This window comes from Periplaneta americana, chromosome 13, assembly GCF_040183065.1.
Source record: "Periplaneta americana isolate PAMFEO1 chromosome 13, P.americana_PAMFEO1_priV1, whole genome shotgun sequence".
Lineage (NCBI taxonomy): Eukaryota > Metazoa > Arthropoda > Insecta > Blattodea > Blattidae > Periplaneta > Periplaneta americana.
This window is the reverse complement of record NC_091129.1, coordinates 127977086-127994957: the sequence shown is the minus strand read 5'-3', so window position 1 is coordinate 127994957 and position 17872 is coordinate 127977086.

Here is a 17872-nt window from a genome sequence, read left to right as displayed (position 1 = left end):
TTGCAACGTCTGCATTGTCAACCACGATCAGGCCAGGGTCGCTACAGACGATGCGGGCAAACTAGGCATGAAGCTCATTAACTACATGTATTAGCCTTAGGGTTGCCAACTTTTTTAAAAGAAAATACGAGAGACTAAGGATTCGACAAAATTTCACATAGAAAATTTATTGGCAAATCATTAAGTTCGGTTACTAAGAAACAACTTTATACTTTGGCAGCTAGACTTAAATTAAGAGCATTTTGAGACAAATTTTGTTTCGCGTAATAGTTGAAGTCGACTGCAGTTTACAGTTCTGATTTGATTAGATGTGTCGTGCTCCTGTTTCGAACATCTGTCCAATTACTGTCTATCAGAAGAAACACTCTTTATGTACGAGCATTACTACTTGGTATGCTTAGAACAAAACTAACCAGTTTTTCCAAATTTATAACATTAACATGATTTGATTTTAAATGGATGAGCACTAAAACCCATTTCTGGCAAGCATTACCTTCTACAAAGACTACACATTTTAATGCATCTCTTAAAAAAAAAAAAAAACAAACAAAATTAATTCATTATATAAATCACCATCATGCACGGCAAAATCAACTTTTTAGAACAAAGATGGTCCACACCTGTGGAGTAAAGGCTAGCGCGTCTGGCCGCGAAGTCAGGTGGCCTGGGTTCGATTCCCGATCGGGGCAAGTTACCTGGTTGAGGTTTTTACCGGGGTTTGCCTCAACCCAATATGAGCAAATGCTGGATCACTTACGGTGCTGGACCCTGGACTCATTTCACCAGCATTATCACCTTCATTTCATTCAGACGCTAAATAACCTAAGCTGTTGACAAAGCGTCGTAAAATAACCTACAAAAAAAAAGAACAAAGATTTTTACATTATGCATAAATAAGGGAGCAAAATGCTGGAAGAGAAGAAAAATACGGAGCCGGGAGACTTAAAAATTAAGGGCAAATACGGAAGATCTCGGGAAATACGGGAGGGTTGGCAACACTAATTAGACTACTCAATCAAAGACGTTTAAGAAGACTCAATGCATATGACGCATCTGATTCAGACTCTCCTAACATTGATGAGAGTAAGATTTTAAATACAGCGCGTAACACGGAAACTGAAAAAGTATCGATGCAAAACTTTCTCGAAATTTGAAACTTAATACTCCTTTCAAATAAGTATTAGGCTACAAGAGAATGGACGAATCAGTTTTAAAACGGTCTGTAAGGAAAACACTACACCCAGTTTTCTGGTGTACTATAATTCAAGCCAGGGAAATTTAGACGTTAATGTCTCCACATATTTTTAAACTTAATACTTGGATAACTACCTTAGGTTGGTTATTTGGGATTTTATATTGCACCTGCGATAAGTAATTTGGTCCAGGACACTTTGCCAATGCTTTTGTTGTACTATTTTCACTTTCATCACTTAACTTATTTAAGTTTGTTTCATTATCACACACATAATTACAATATATATCCTACTCCAATCCAATTTGCATTTCATCTTGTTAGTGTAGAGTCTACACTGTTACGTGTTGGGCCCACATCAGTATTACAATACTCATAATTACAATATATATCGTACTTTAATCCAATTTGCATTTCACCTTGTTAGTGTAGAAGAGTCTACACTGTTACGTGTTGGGTTCACGTCAGTATTTAGTTTCCACTGTTTTTCTTTAGAACGAGAGTGAATCGATGAAACCTATTCTTTTACTTGTGTAAGAAAACATCATTATAACATTTATTTACACTTTTCCATTCATAAATTTGCATTATCGTTCTAAAAACGCATATTCTCGCAGAATGTCACAACCCACTAACATTAGAATACTGAATTCTCACTACTATCTTATTTTACTACTGGGGAATCATTACGGTCAAGCATTCCGATCTTGTAGATCAGTGGTCGTCAGCACTCGCTGAAATGTGCAAAGGGTAAGCGGAGCCGTCCCGTGTGCCCCGTCGTGCAGCAGGAAGAGGTAGAGAGCATACCCGCTAGCAACTACGAGTGTACCATGGTGCAGTGTGTTCTCCGAGGGTAAGAGACGCTAGCCCCAGGGTGACGACAGCTGTTGTAGATCTATTTCGCTTACTTTCGAGCTAGACGCATTCCCAACCCACAACAGCTGACTACACTAAGGTTCGCTGAGTATCCAGTTTCTAACAGGCAATTACGTTCTCCCATAGACCAACCCCCTACGTGCGTCGTTGCCAGCCGATCGGGGAATGCTGTATGGAATGAAATGGAATGGAGATCAGACGGACTGATGTTGATGCCTAACGTGGAGGGACGGGACAACTCCGAGAAAAACCCCTGCTACGATCTTGTCTACCCCAAGTATCAATATGGATTTTCCGTTTCGGAAGTCTACGGTATGAAGTTTTTTATCACGAGAGTCGGTCACAAAATAATGCAGTACTCATCACAACTGGAGAAAACTGCTGAATATCTCATCAGAGCTACCAAACACAGTGAGAAACGCTAGCTCTTATATTATATTATTTAAATTTTAAGAATCTTAAAGTGTTCGCCATAAGACCATGCAGTCAGGCGACTACAAATACGTAAATCCTTAAAAAAAAAAAAAAAAAAAGACTCAGAAGTTTGTTTCATTTTCAAAATCCGGAAATGACTAAATTCGTTAAATTCAAGCATATATATTAATCCTAGTTTTAATTTCTAAGGTATTGCGGTTCATTATTTCCTTAGTTAATTGGATGATGTACAAAATGTGAAAATTTGATGACAATTAACATACATACATACATACATACATACATACATACATACATACATACATACATACATATAAGGGACTCGAAGGTTTGCACTGCAGCCTGAGGCTTATTGTGCTTACCATTCCTATTCTGGGAATGATTGGGTAGCGCTCTTGTACAAGTACAGCACGCCGCACTGTGAACTTAACCCGAGCTGTGGTATGGATGATGATGATGATACGTGAATTAATGATGACGAAATGAGTCCGAGGTCCAACGCCGAAAGTTACCCAACAATTCTACTTCAATTGGTTGAGGGAAAATCCGGGAAAAACCCAACCAGGACTTGAACCCGGGCCCGCTCCTTTTACTGTCACTTCAGACTCGCTGTTACTCTACAGCGGTGGACTTTCATTCATTCATTCATTCATTCATTCATTCATTCATTCATTCATTTTCTTAGTTAATATTAACGTGGTTTGGTGCAATGCGGTCGACAATTTATTACGAACACGTAGTTCATACACTTCTTTTTGGTACTCTTGCTTTTAACTGACGGTCGATAATGGAACAAAGCTTGGAAACAAAGGTTGTAGAAAAGACGACTTAATTGTTATATTCATTTAATTACAGGGTTCGACAAATAATTTACATGAAACAACAATGTGTACTGTATTATGTATGTATAAATATTTTCAATATTACATATCTAAGTAGAATGATTAAAGAGAGAATATGTAAACAAATATATTAATGATTAATTCAACTTATCATTCAGGGTGGCATTGGTAATTTTTTTAAGGACCAGTATGCTGGACTATCCTTGCTTCTCCTAGGATCGCCCCTATGGATGAGGTCCACTGCGACTGATGCGCTTATTCTAATTAGCAAGATCGGGACAAAATGTTACATAGAGTGATCTCTAAATGTAGTACGAACATTATGCAAGGAGAAGGGAACACATGAGAAACGAATCACATTTTTACATATTTCCATATACCGGTATTCGGTGGAAAGAATGGATACAAATAGGTTATCGAAGAGGATTTTGTAATGGGATTTTACGACGCTGTATCAACATCTAGGTTATTTAGCGTCTGAATGAAATGAAGGTGATAGTGCCGGTGAAATGAGTCCGGGATCCAGCACCGAAAGTTACCCAGCATTTGCTCGTATTGGGTTGAGGAAAACCCCTGGAAAAAAACCTCAACCAGGTAACTTGCCCCGACCGGGATTCGAACCCGGGCCACCTGGTTTCGCGGCCAGACGCACTGACCGTTACTCCACAGGTGTAGACTTTGCAATGGATTTCAACGAGGATGAAAAAGAGGAAGACCTAAAAAAAAAAAAATGATTGGAGGGTGTTATTTGCATGGTGGAAGTGAGAGAATTGAAGGGCTTGGTGGTAGAATGGTGTATCCCACGCTTTTAGTCTTCCGAGAAAAATAAACTCTTCTTTCACCAAGAAGGCAAGCAATGAGTCATGTTTAGTCTTTTCTTCAATAGTAAAAATGACAAAGTTAGGCATATACGAGAGCAAAAAACTCATGAAAGCACACACTAGATAGGTGGAGCGTCCAGCGCCGTGGTCTAAGGCAAGGGAGATGGTTGAATTTTTACGTGACGCTCAATTCCCAAGTTACCTTCCATACCTAATGAGGAATAAGACATAGTTCTACATAAAAATCGGAACAATACTTATTTGTCGAGACCATGGCAACTGTAGCTAGCCCTTACTTTAAAACGACTCTGAACAGAATAATATAATTAATAGACTTTGTACCGGTAGTTCTGGAATGCATCGTTGGAATTTAATGACATACCTGGAATGCATCGTTGGAGTTTAATGACATACCGATTAATTAAAAAAAGAATCGCTCTATATATATAATTAATAGCAATATGTTATTTAACAACGCATTAAATTGCAGAGGTTATTCGGCGTTGAAATGGTCGATATATCGATCGTCCAGTTCAAAAGTGCGACAACTCAAAAATTTCCATTTTTTAGTTATTTATACTACTGAAAGCCCCTTTCGGAGCTCTTTCCGATTCAGTATTGAGAGAAGTTATATTTACAACCAAAAAGAAAAAAAACGAAATAAACTGCTTTAGAAGTAATTATAACTATGGACTTTATTAATTCATTATTACTACAATTCGAAATGTATTAATAATGAACTGGAAGATTGTGATAAACTCGTCCTGAATACTGACTCATTTCTAATTTTCGTGGTTATGAACCAGAACTCTGCTCCTTTCTAGGTGATGTGTTTGAAACTTTCAACTGAAGATACTGTATCTCAAAACTTGTTTTTTTGAGTTGTCGCACTTTTGAACCAGACGATCGATATATTGCCTGGTGCATATGTTGTGGACAGTCTTTTCTTTCTTTCTTCCTTTCTTTCTTGTTTTTTTACTTGTCGTAAATCTGCGACATGGGGCATATAGCTTTACTCCTATCCCAGACGAAGGAATGCTAATGATTTTCTGAGCTTCAGCCAGGTTTGAACCAAGAGGGCTATAAGTACAAAACTCAACAAACCACACAAACGTTCTAGCCACGCTTCTTTAAAGTCATGTACCGATATTCAGAAAATTAGTTGCTTTTTATAACACGAATTTCATTTTAGAATATAAGGCTAAACCTATCTTAAGAGGAAATTGCAAGAATTGCCATTATTTATCCATCTTATATCAACAAACATACACATGACTAAAACGGAAGGATGGGTGTGATCAGAGATAATAGCCTACTTGGTGTCTATATACAGGTTGTTCCCGAAACGCCTTTCACATAATTGGAATAGGCAACCCAAACCACGCCACGAGGAATGGATCTAAAGCTGCTGGTTTAACGACTTTTAGTACTTAACTATTATACTGTGCAGGCCTACATGCTTCAGTTATTTCGTACATATAGGTGTATCTGTACATCTTAAATTTGCTCCCTTTTATTTTGTAGACTGTGAACGTTTAAGAGAACAGTATTTATTTTACAAAATTTCGTTTTGTTACTTTCTATGCTTGTGTTTTAATCTAACATTATTATTATTATTATTATTATTATTATTATTATTATTATTATTATTTAGTATTAGTATTTATTATTATCGTTATTCCTAGTTTTTTATTAACATTATTTAGGCGCATTAACTATCGAGATTATCTTCAAGCATAAGATTTAACTTTACTTTAGCAGCTGTCATTCTGTATGAATGGTTAGTGCAACTGACATTAACCAGAGTGGTCCCCTGTTCGATTCCACTTCAAACAAATACATTTTAAACATATAAAATGTATAAAACCTATTATATCACGAAGCATACTATCTTCTATCTAGTCTAAGGTTACCAGATTTTTTTCACAATTTTCGGGAACAGATAACAATATATGAAAAAGCTACTTTTAACATTTCAGTTAGTTTGTAATGCACTTTTATTGTTTTTACAAACCGTAAATAATTAAAATGCTCATTCTATTTATGCACTAAAAATATTAGTTCTTCTTAACTGCCAGTATTTTTCAGAAGATGGTTGAGGTAGAAAGCATGGCTCTAACAGCTTCTAAACTCATTCTGAGTTTTTGAGATCTCTGCATGTTCATTGAAGAAAAAATTCTCTTCACTGACCAGGAAGACACGGAGATACTTCAATCAACTTCTGGAGTTGTCCATAGAAAATCATTTTCTTAGATACAGTTTTAAAAATGTCACTGCCATTTTGAGCAAAGATTAGCATTTTCTTCATTACATTTTACTACTTTCTCTGAAACCACATATTTATTCAAGCAAAAAATTTCACAAAATAAATTATTTCATCCAGGTCAAGTCCATTGGAAGAAAAATAATTAACTATCTCTTCAAATTTTTCTCTTTCTGTAGGAGATGTCAGCAATATACATTTCACAGATATTTTATCTTGTGAATGAATACCCCAAGCACTGAGATATTCAACAGCATTTTCATAAAATTATAACAATTATCACTTAAAACCCGGGGACATCTGGGGACAAACCAATAAATTCGAGGACATTTCGGGGACAAAAACAAAATTAAGGAACTATCTTCAGGAAACGGGGACGTCCGGTAATCTTAGAATAGTCTAGAACAGTACAGATAGTTCCATTCGAATATAAAGTATAGAAGTAGCGGAAAAAAATACATAATTTCTGTCTTAAGAGCGCTTCGTATAATACAGAAACTAATAGCTTACACGAAGTACGAAGAAGATCGTCTGGCTCTATTTAGGGAAAACCCTCACGTTAGCATTAGCGGCAAACCTAGGAATCTAAGGCCGGTATTCATAGTCAGTGACTTATTTGTTCAATAAGTATGACTTATCTCGACTACGAATACCGGCCTAAGACATCCATTCATCGAATCCCTTAAGGAAATAGGCTAGAGTAAGTAACATCCTTACAAACTTCAGCTTGTACAGTATTTGGGAGGAAATGCTTTTCGGACCAGATAGTCTATTGTGATGACACAGTACGATTTCTCGAACAGTTTGATTTCATTACGCAAGTACTTTGGTCAGATGAAAGTACCTTCACAAACACTGGAGTCGTAATTCGGAACGACATAATTGGCTGGACAGACCACAAAATGCAGTTTCAATTCCGTACAAGATCCACCCTAATTATCTTGATCTAGGCTAATAGCAGACAATGACCATCAACTGTAGCGTCCACTAACAGCAGAACATATGACGAAAATATTACAGTAAACATAAAAAAAATAGACTTTAATTGAATATAGCGTTTACCACCCCTTAAACGCTTTCAAAATGCATCCAACTTGACACATGAGTCATGCGAGACGAATACAGCTCATGCATTTTGTCAAGACACTCGCGATGTGCAGTACCGGAACAACGTTTCTGTAGAGGGGGTCGGAGTAGAAGGAAAGGTCGGGTGTGTGTCTACCGAGTTCAAGGCAAAAACTAACCCATTCCCCTATAATTCGTAAGTAGATTCATCCGATCTCGTGCGCAGCTCTGTAGGAAGAGTGGGGGAGTGTCTGGACATAATGCATGCGCTGTATACTACAGTATAACTTAACGAAACGGACGGAGTTTCGAGATAGCCTGTATAACTGACAATCCATGAAAAGGAAATTGAATCACATAAACAATCTTCACATAGCCTACGGGATGTGTGACATAGATAAGATTGAGGAAAAATAAAAATAGTTGTGTCTATAGTATTAAGGCGCTTCATTCGATGGTGCATGACCGATAGAAGCTTAGCGCGATGTTGTGGTAGGCTTACTTCCCGTACGGTACAAGCGTGTAAATTTTTGCACATAAATAGTCGACAAACCTCTGCGACAAACTCCGGGAATCGATAGATCTTGCATTGAGGATAATTTTTCCTGGAACGATCCATGTTCTCCGATGCCTCGTTTAGGAGTTAAGAGACATCGAAAAAAAAAAAACAGGTTTTAGTGACATTTGCAATTAATTATGGAATGAATTATTCACTTATTTCTTCAAGTACTCTTACAGACAGGTTACAAGTGCCCCATTTGAATGGAGTGCCCGTTGGAACACGCTTAAGGCTGGTTCACAATAAACCGGGAACGGAAACGATAACGAAAACGAGAACGGAAATAATGTTAAAATAAATGTAATTAAATGTGAACATTCAGAGTAGTTAATTGTGAATGCTCACATTTAAATACATTTATTTTAACAATATTTCCGTTCTCGTTCTCGTTTCCGATCCTGGTTTATTGTGAACCAGCCTTTACTCTGCTCATGGATGATGTAGGTACCGTTCATGACGTGCGGGAACCAACGAGCTAGAAGTAGAAGTAGAAGTATTCTACTTCTAGCTCGTTGGCGGGAACAGTGATTCCAACATTACGTCCCAACGCACTTCAGTCTGGTTTTACGAGCACATCTGAACAACATCTACGAGGATAGGGATAGCGGGACCTGTTGCGTGACCACCCGACTTCACGCCCCTAAACGTTTTTTTTTTCTTTGGGGACATGTGAAGTGTACATCACTCGAATTAACTAACACTAGAGAGGAACTGACTATGCGAATATTCGATTCTTTTGATCAAATTCGAAACAGACCAGTAATGTTCGACAGAGTTCGATATTCACGGCTACGACGGTGTAATGAATATAATCACTAATCAGGTTCAGAGTAGACCGGTAACTTGTCAGCAAACATATACTTGAAAAATAATTCATTTCATAATTTCTTAATGTCACTAAAACCTGTCTTTTTTCCGACGTCGCGTAGCTCCTAAACGAGGTATCGGAGAACATTGGTTGTTTCACGAAAAATAATCCTCATTGCGAGACCTATCGATCCCCAGAGTTTGTCGCAGAGGTCCTGAATCACCCTGTATACATAACAAAATACGAGTATGTCACTGAATTAAGTTTTATTCTATTCTTACCCTGATACTGATGCAGGGTCTCTATTCAACTGAATTAGATCTACAGGGACATCATTTTATTTTTACTTCAATTTTTATTGTACCTGAGTTTTTTAATGTACTTCACTCCCACCCCTTCTACTAGCAAACTTCCAATCGTCCTCCACACAGAACCAAGGCCGCCTCACGGTCATACTAAACAGTACTGAGTTAGAGAGTATAGTACGTTCCATAAATATATTCGCGTTTTTCAGTGACGAAAGAGTTTTCAATATTGAATCATATTTTCGTACAGGTACTGTCGTCCGTTTGCCTACGTCGCATACCGATTTTCCCCACCTACTTCTGCTCGCCTCTCTGTAAAGACTAGTGGCTGGGCTGTCTTAGCTCTTTTCTGAAAACATTAATTTCTGTTAGGAAATGGGCGTCTACGTAATATTATACAACTGTTTAAAATAAATAAAAGGACCTCCTTCCTTTCTACGACCCTGCGACGTAACTACTTGGATGGAAAGTAGATAGCATGTCTAAGTAATTTTATCTTTTCGAATCGGGCAGAAGTGAAGATTGAATTTACAGTACGTCAGGTAATCTTTTATAGATTAGGTGCAGAATTATTTCCACATGAGTTACTCGTACGAAGGACGAAACTGCTAATTGGAATTAGGTACAATAGTCTATAGTGCGATAATATGCACAAAAGAACTGAAGCCTGTATCGAAATGAACGGCCACCATTTTCAAAAATGTGTTTAAATATTCATATTACGATTATTTTTCAATTTAACTTCATTCTCTAAATTGTACGCTAATGTGCTGTAGACAGTATAATATACACTGCATAATGAATACGTCCGCATGAATAGCTCAGTTCGTGAGTAAAAATACTTATTGTTTTAATACAGTACTGTATTTTGATTAAACAAAAACCCAATAAAAATTATCAAACTCAAAATCGCGATATTTCCTAGTTTACGTAAATGGATGAACTACTTTTCTTCCCTCCTATACCTAGTAAAGTGATTTGTTTATATTTTACTCCAGTATCATCGAACTCCAGTCGTGGAAGGGGTAGCAAAGGTATAGCCAGGTTAATATTAGAAATGCTAGCAAAAATAAAATGATGTCTCTGTATAAGACAGAATTGTTTTTGCTCAATTAATTGGTCTCAACATTCTTATCACTGTTACTATATCGATCACGTTTGTGACAAATTAGGCAGCACTTTATATGAACTGAAAATAGGCGTATATGTTCAACAGAATACACATTATTATTTAGAAAATTCATCTATCATTGCTAGCTTACACTTTCCGGCAAGACCTGAATGCCTATATGTTTCTATTTTGCACCGTGTTCTTTCTTTCCTTACAAATTCTCGAAACTGTACGCATATAGGCCTATTTATTTGTCTATGCCTACAACAGTATTTCACAATAGTCTAATCCCGGAACGAAAAAAATCAGCGATCGCACAGCTTTCTGCAGGTCATAAATTTTTAAAACGAAGAGACAAAAACTACACACGTCATACGTTAGGGCTTCGATAAACCGCACCACGATTGCCTAAAAGTCCCATCAAGATGGTGTAAACTGGATCATGGACGTAATGATGAAATATGCGCTTTTCGCCCGGGTATTAAGAAATTTCTTTTAGCATCACTGTCACTGGTTTTTCACGAAGTAATGTACTTCTCTCAATGTCATTTTAAGATTATTTGACACTGTTTTGCGGTTTAAGTTGTCACAGCACAAGTGATTATGCTCCAAATACGGTTTGACTTGGTTTTACGAGGACTGGACCCGGGACAGGTCCTCGGCTGTCTGGCTGGCTTTACGAGGTTTGGATCCAGGACGGGTTCGTACACTTAAGGCACATTTGGCCCATTGTGTGTCGTAGTAGAGGATTATGCGATGATTTTCTAAGTCCAATAGGTGACTCGGGTAGCATTACAGCTATTGCATGATAGTTTGTATATCTGTAATGATTTATACAATGAAGGGACTGGAAGATCTTTTCAAACACGTTAAAAGGAACATATCAGAGCATAACCAAACCAACTACAATTCAACCTACGCAAAACACATCACAAACTCTAACCACAACTACAGCAACATAGACACTGGCGTGAAATACGATATATTCAATAAAAAAAACATAAACTCGATACTCTAGATTCTATACGTTTTTTTTTTAAAGATGGGACATGACAGTTTAGCGCTCGAGCTTGGAACTACAGTGCCATGTTGCCAATCTGGACTACCACGCTGCCAGCTGATGGAAGGTAACAATTGTCGTTAAGATGGCTGACGTTAAAACATTTATTGACAATTGACGCGAAGGTAAGAAAACAATACAAAAATCGACAGAGAATCAAAGACGAAACGTACCAATGCTAACATTATGTGCACAATAAATGTCGCCAAGAGAGCTATTAAGCACTCGCCATGTGGGAGTTTGACAACTTAACCGTTGTTACCATAGCAACAGGCCTACCAAGCTATGTGGCATTCAGTTGTTTTTCCGATTGCAACGCTCCTGTCATGTCCAATCTTAAAAAAAAAAAAAAAAAAACAAGTATAGAACAATACGAAGTTTATAGAGGCACAAAACACATCCACAACACTCAATTGAATTTCAGAACACACCCCCTTTTCGATACAATCATGAATACACCACGCTATAACAGGAAACCAGAGTATAGCGCTAGAATTCAGAAGAAAAAGAGCGTATTCAAGAATGAAGAAGTCTTTATGGCCAATTCGTAAGCCAGTCTGAATGATGTAAATTTCGAGATAGCCTACCAAGAGCGAGTTTCAAGAATCATGCTTTTACTTTCTCAATAATGGCGAAGTCTTTGAAGCTGAGTTCATCCCAAATTAATTCTAGACCGTAACTGATTATAGAGACAATTTTGCAGTAAAAGAGTACCATTGCAGTGCTCAATGGCAGCATAGTGATGTTCTTTATTTCGAATATAGCCTTTATTGGGGCTGCAGCTCTGTCCTGTATAAGAATGCGATATGACGTTGTTGTTGGCTGTAGAGTGATCCCTAAGTAGGTGAGTTACTTGAAGGAGTTGGCAATTTCAAGTGACTGAGTCCTCTGTTGCAAGTCTGCTCTAACTTTAAACAAAAAAAGGGAGGGACTGTGTTCCTTTCATTTATGCATATAAAATGATTTCTGTCTGCTCGTTCTGTCAGAGCATTCCAGGCTCTTCGAAGATTTTATGTGGCGATACAAGAGCCATATCATCCGCGTAAATAAGCAGTTATTTCAGCAATAATGTGGTACATTTGACACGTCTCATATCATATACCAGTACGGTATGTGATCAGTTGGACGCGATAAATTAATATGAATATAGTTGGATTAAAAATATTTTGTGATCGCCAGCTGATGAGTCCTAAGAGAAATGTTGCCATACATTTCATTGATGAGCGCACGATTTGTCTCGAAATTAAACAAACTTCATGCCGTGAGAACAAAATTTATATCTGTTGAAACAATTAATGCAATTCCAACTCACTGTATTATTGTAATAATTCCTACATTGGAAGCTTCTTTGTCATAATTAGGTATGTTACATTATTACCAGGGAAAGGATTTATATGTAAATACATATTTACTTATAAAGCTAATATAATTTATATTTTGCATTATCTTTATGTTTCACAATGTGTAGGGTTGAAAAATCCTACTTTTATTTTCCATATTTTTCCATATTTTAGAGTTTAGTACATATTTTCGTTAATTTCCATATATTTTCCATATTTCATATAAAACAGTCCATATTATATTAGGTTTAACAATAAAACAAAACAAAATTCCATTAACTTTTAAAAATACATTTCAACAATAGAGATTTAAACACATGTTCAGTAATCCCTTTAACATCAGAGTTATTTGAAAATTAGCAGTCCTATCAACAATGGGAAAGTAAGTTACAAAACTGTATTAATTTAATTTAAAATTTTTAACTGACTTCAGTTGTGCAGCTCAACAGTTAAATGCCAGTCAGAGTACACATAGGTTCAGTTTTGTAAATCATACTATAAAGACGGTAAATATGCCAAAAGTACGTCATTCAGTCAATTTAAAATCAAAACTAACAAGTTACATTTCAGAATTTAAAGAAGATGGTTTATCAACTGACAATAAAATATTATTTTGTAATTTGTGTCAGTGTGCAGTATCATCTACACAAAAGTTCCTGGTGCAACAACACATTACAACTAGTAAACATCAGGCCAACAAACAACTAAATTCCAAGCAGAGACAATTGTTTTTAACACAACCAACAACATCGAATGTAAGATCTGAGTTTAACATCGACCTGTGCCGTTCTCTCATCTCTGCTGATATTCCTCTCTACAAACTAAAGAATAAGGTCTTCAGGGAATTCCTTGAAAAATATACTCAACATACAATCCCGGATGAGTCAACACTTAGGAAGACGTATGCTCCATCCATCTACGATGAGACAATACAGAAGATAAGAGATGAAATTAAAGATAGTTCAATTTGGGTTTCCATTGATGAGACTCCCGACAAAGAAGGTAGACTTGTTGGTAATGTAGTTATCGGTTTGTTAAGTGAACAATATTCTGAACGAATTCTTTTACATTGTGATGTTCTAGAAAAGTGCAATAACAAAACTATAGTTAAACTGTTCAACGAAGCTATGGGTATCCTGTGGCCAAAGGGTATTATGTACGATAATGTGTTATTCTTTATTAGCGATGCTGCCCCTTATATGGTCAAAGCTGGACAAGCATTATCTGTTGTATATCCTAAATTGACTCATTTTACTTGTGTGGCGCATGCATTTCATCGTGTGGCAGAAGTGGTCAGAGACAATTTCCCTAAAGTAGATTTGTTGATTTCATCAGTGAAAAAAGTATTTCTCAAAGCTCCCAGTAGAGTTAACGTGTTGAAAGAAATGTACCCTGAAATTCCATTGCCACCAAAGCCAATTTTAACTAGATGGGGTACATGGCTAGAAGCAGTTGAATATTATGCCGAACATATAGACTCTATTAACAATGTTCTCCTTGCATTGGACTCTGAAGATGCAGTCTCAATTGATACTGCGAAAACAGTTACCTGTGACATAAGTGTGAAGAATGACTTAGCTCACATTCAGCATACATTTTCATGCATCATAAAAACGCTCAAAAGTCTCCAAAATAGGCACCTTTCACTATCTGAAAGTTTTGAAATTATAAATAGTACTGTGGAACAACTGAATCGTGGTAGAGGTAAAGTTGCAGATGCAGTAAGAGCTAAGGTGGACACTGTACTTTCAAAAAACCCTGGATATGAAGAACTACAAAAGGTTGTTGCTGTGATGAGTGGTGAATCAACAGTGAAGATTAACTTGGACTTATCCCCAGCAGACATTGTGAAATTGAATTATGTACCAGTTACTTCTTGTGACGTCGAACGCTCTTTTAGTCAGTATAAATCTATCCTCAGAGACAATAGAAGAAGATTCACTTTTCAGCACTTGAAAGAAATGTTTGTAACCTATTGTTATGGTAACAGACAATAAAAATTGTGTTTTGTTGAAACTACATTGGAAGATAAGGTACGTCCATTATATTTTTTGTTTAGTTTGATTAAAATGTACCAATATTTAACGTACATAGTCATTTTTTTTATAATTTTAAGTCCATATTTAATTCCATATTTTGGTAAAAATCCATATTTAATTCCATATTTTGGTAAAAATAACTACATATATATTTACATATTTCATATATTTTTAGTCCATATAAATCCGTTCCCTGATTATTACATAACAAAACACAACAAACTCGTTTAAGTTAGCCGGGAATTTGCACGCACAAGCCACACAGCATAAGAAATACAAATGCACGAACAAGTGTGGCTTTGCTTATAAGATGAATTGACAACGACGCTATAACGTCACAACTCAGAACTGGCCGTGATTTGTTGTCATAGCAACTGTAACAATTTCCCGTGAACTCACTTTCGTTGTCAATCATAAGGTATAATATACTCGTATAATCCAACAGTAGTTTCTAAAGCCTGTTGAGCGGAGAAAATGTTTATAAACAATTTACAAATGAATAAAAGTGCATCTTACCTGCGTCACAGAAGATATTCAAAGTGTCCACCTTCTGCTTCAATACATTTCTGACATCTCTGAAGGTTGTTCGACTATTCTTTTCTTGCAGAATGTTCTTTTAATTACTTGTCGGATATTTTATTCTACTTCTTATGGCACCTTACAGCTTAGAAAAAAGAAAAATAAAAACTCATTGCATATCAATAGTCTATCCACAATTCTCAAACTATTATAAAAATCACAATAGCTTACACTACACTACGCACAAATGAGTAATCCCTTCAGTGTTCTCAAACAACTAGAAACAAAAAAACACAATGGCTTGCACTAACCTATGCACGAATGAGTGATTTCTTCAATGTTCTCAAACAATTAGAATAATACAATACTTTGCACAACATTACACACGAATGAGTAATCCCTTCAGTATTTCGTACAGGCAGAGTTGAACTGCACACAAGCAATGCCCGAAAAACATCTTGAACTTCGGCGTGTTCGGACAGGTGCACCGTGAGAGTAAAGTTTCTATATGTCCTATGGCATTATAAAAGGAGGACGCAGTATTAAGGGCAGTTCATTGGCATTTGTGTTACCGCTTTTGTAGCAAGAAGAATTTTATAATCTTTACCAATAGTATAGGATTGACTTTCTCTGAGGATCAGAAGGATTACTTCGTAAAATATGCGAACAACCTTTACATTTTCCTGTATCACAAATAGGCCTAAGGTTCTTAATTATAATAGTTCCTGCAACCAATGAAGCTCTATATTTATATTTTTAAAGTATTCAATGGGTTTATTAATCACTTCAGTATGTTTAGTCTCAAGGTGTTACTGCAACTTGAATAGCCTAGTTTTATGTACTTGAATAGTTAATAGTATTTACAAGAAAACACGGTGATTTCTCATCACCGCCTTTCTCAAGTACCGGTACAAAGAGTTTCATTTGAAAATAAGATGTTTTATTGTTTAGTCAACTGTCCGAAGACAGGTTTGAACCTCATAAGTAACACGAATAAGGCATCACTCATGAGGCAACTAGGCCAGGAGATAATGGGGTAGGGTGGCCAGTTCCTTTCCGCCTCCAAGGCATACATCGCCAATTAGCTACATATTCCACTAATCAGACTTCAGATGCATACAAACAATTGTTCTTCCATTCTGAATCTTGCTGAAGAAGAGGAAGAAGAGGAAGCTGAAATTGTTCTTCCTCTGATGCATATCAAGTGAGATGTACTGCCTGATAATAGATATACATATCAGCCAGAACCTCAATCAGAGGTAGAATAAGATGATGATTACTAATTATTATTTTTGCAGAAGAGCTTGTTCACAGAGCTATTCAGCAACATTATCCTGGGATTATCGCCTATCTTTCGTTTCAACCACCTGGCCATATTAAAAAATTAACACTATGAAAATAAAACTTAAAAAGCTGAAAGTTCTACTCGAGATTTTAGTGTAGCATATAACAACAAAAAGACAGAACTAAGTCTCCTATTTAGAATGTGGATTACCAAAAATGCAAGATATTATTAAAAAAAAAAATTGTATACGGTAATGGCAAAAAACATCTATGTTTAATCATTAAATTGCGGCTGTAATAATTAGGAGGTATTATTGTTAAGATTAAATTGTTCATGAAAAGAGCTTTTCACAATTTTCGTTATATGAATATTGAAATATTTAGATTTGCTTCATGGACTCCAGGTTTAAAATCAATGGTTAAAAGAAATTAGTGTTAAAAAAACGGGACCAGGAATGGTAAAAATATGCATTTTTGTTGAAATTTTGAAGTAGATATTTTGCAACATTAAAATATACCTTGTTTTCATACTTCATATAACAAGATAGTAATCAGAGCTATTTCATTTTGTAGCAAGATGCTTTCAATCAAAGTAGGTACTTGTATAGCTATTCTTCTTTCGGAATAGAAATTCTATTTGCTCTTGTACATTCCTGTAATTATATTTATATAATTACTGGTAGGTATTCAGAAGTTAGGACACTTATAAAATCGCTGAAACTTTATTAAAAGTTAAGCTGAAATAAATATAAAAATACAATTTCCTTAACAAAATTATGGGATTTAATGTTATGGCGCTTATTTGAATTTTCCTTTTCAGTTATTGTGGCAACGTTTATTTAGAAAAGCAACAAGGTGTACAGTATTCCAGTTAGGAGTATTGAGTAGGGTATTGCCTTTTTGGGGAGGCAAATGTATTCCTCGAATTAGAACATTTTTATTTTAATTTCTGCAGGCGCGAATTAATATTTAATGTTATTAGGAAAACAACAAATAATTTTCCAATGTTCTGAGAAGATTTAGAAATTCAAATAATTTGAGGTGTGGGTTTGGCAATCAGTCTTCATTCCAAAGTAAATAAGAAAACAGTGGTCATATACAGGTATATAGTGCATTACTATGAATGTTAGTTTATATTAACCTGGTTTTGCATAAACAAACTCTATTCTTTTTTATGAATGAGGTGTTTTTTATTTTTAACATGGTTTCAATAATTTCAGAAGTGAACTAACTTTTGAATAGGCTCATACTTTGTATTTGGGAAGACATAGTATACAAAAAACACGATTTTATGTTACATTAACCAATTATAAACAGCACTATAATTAAAAGTGAAAATTACAGCATCATATA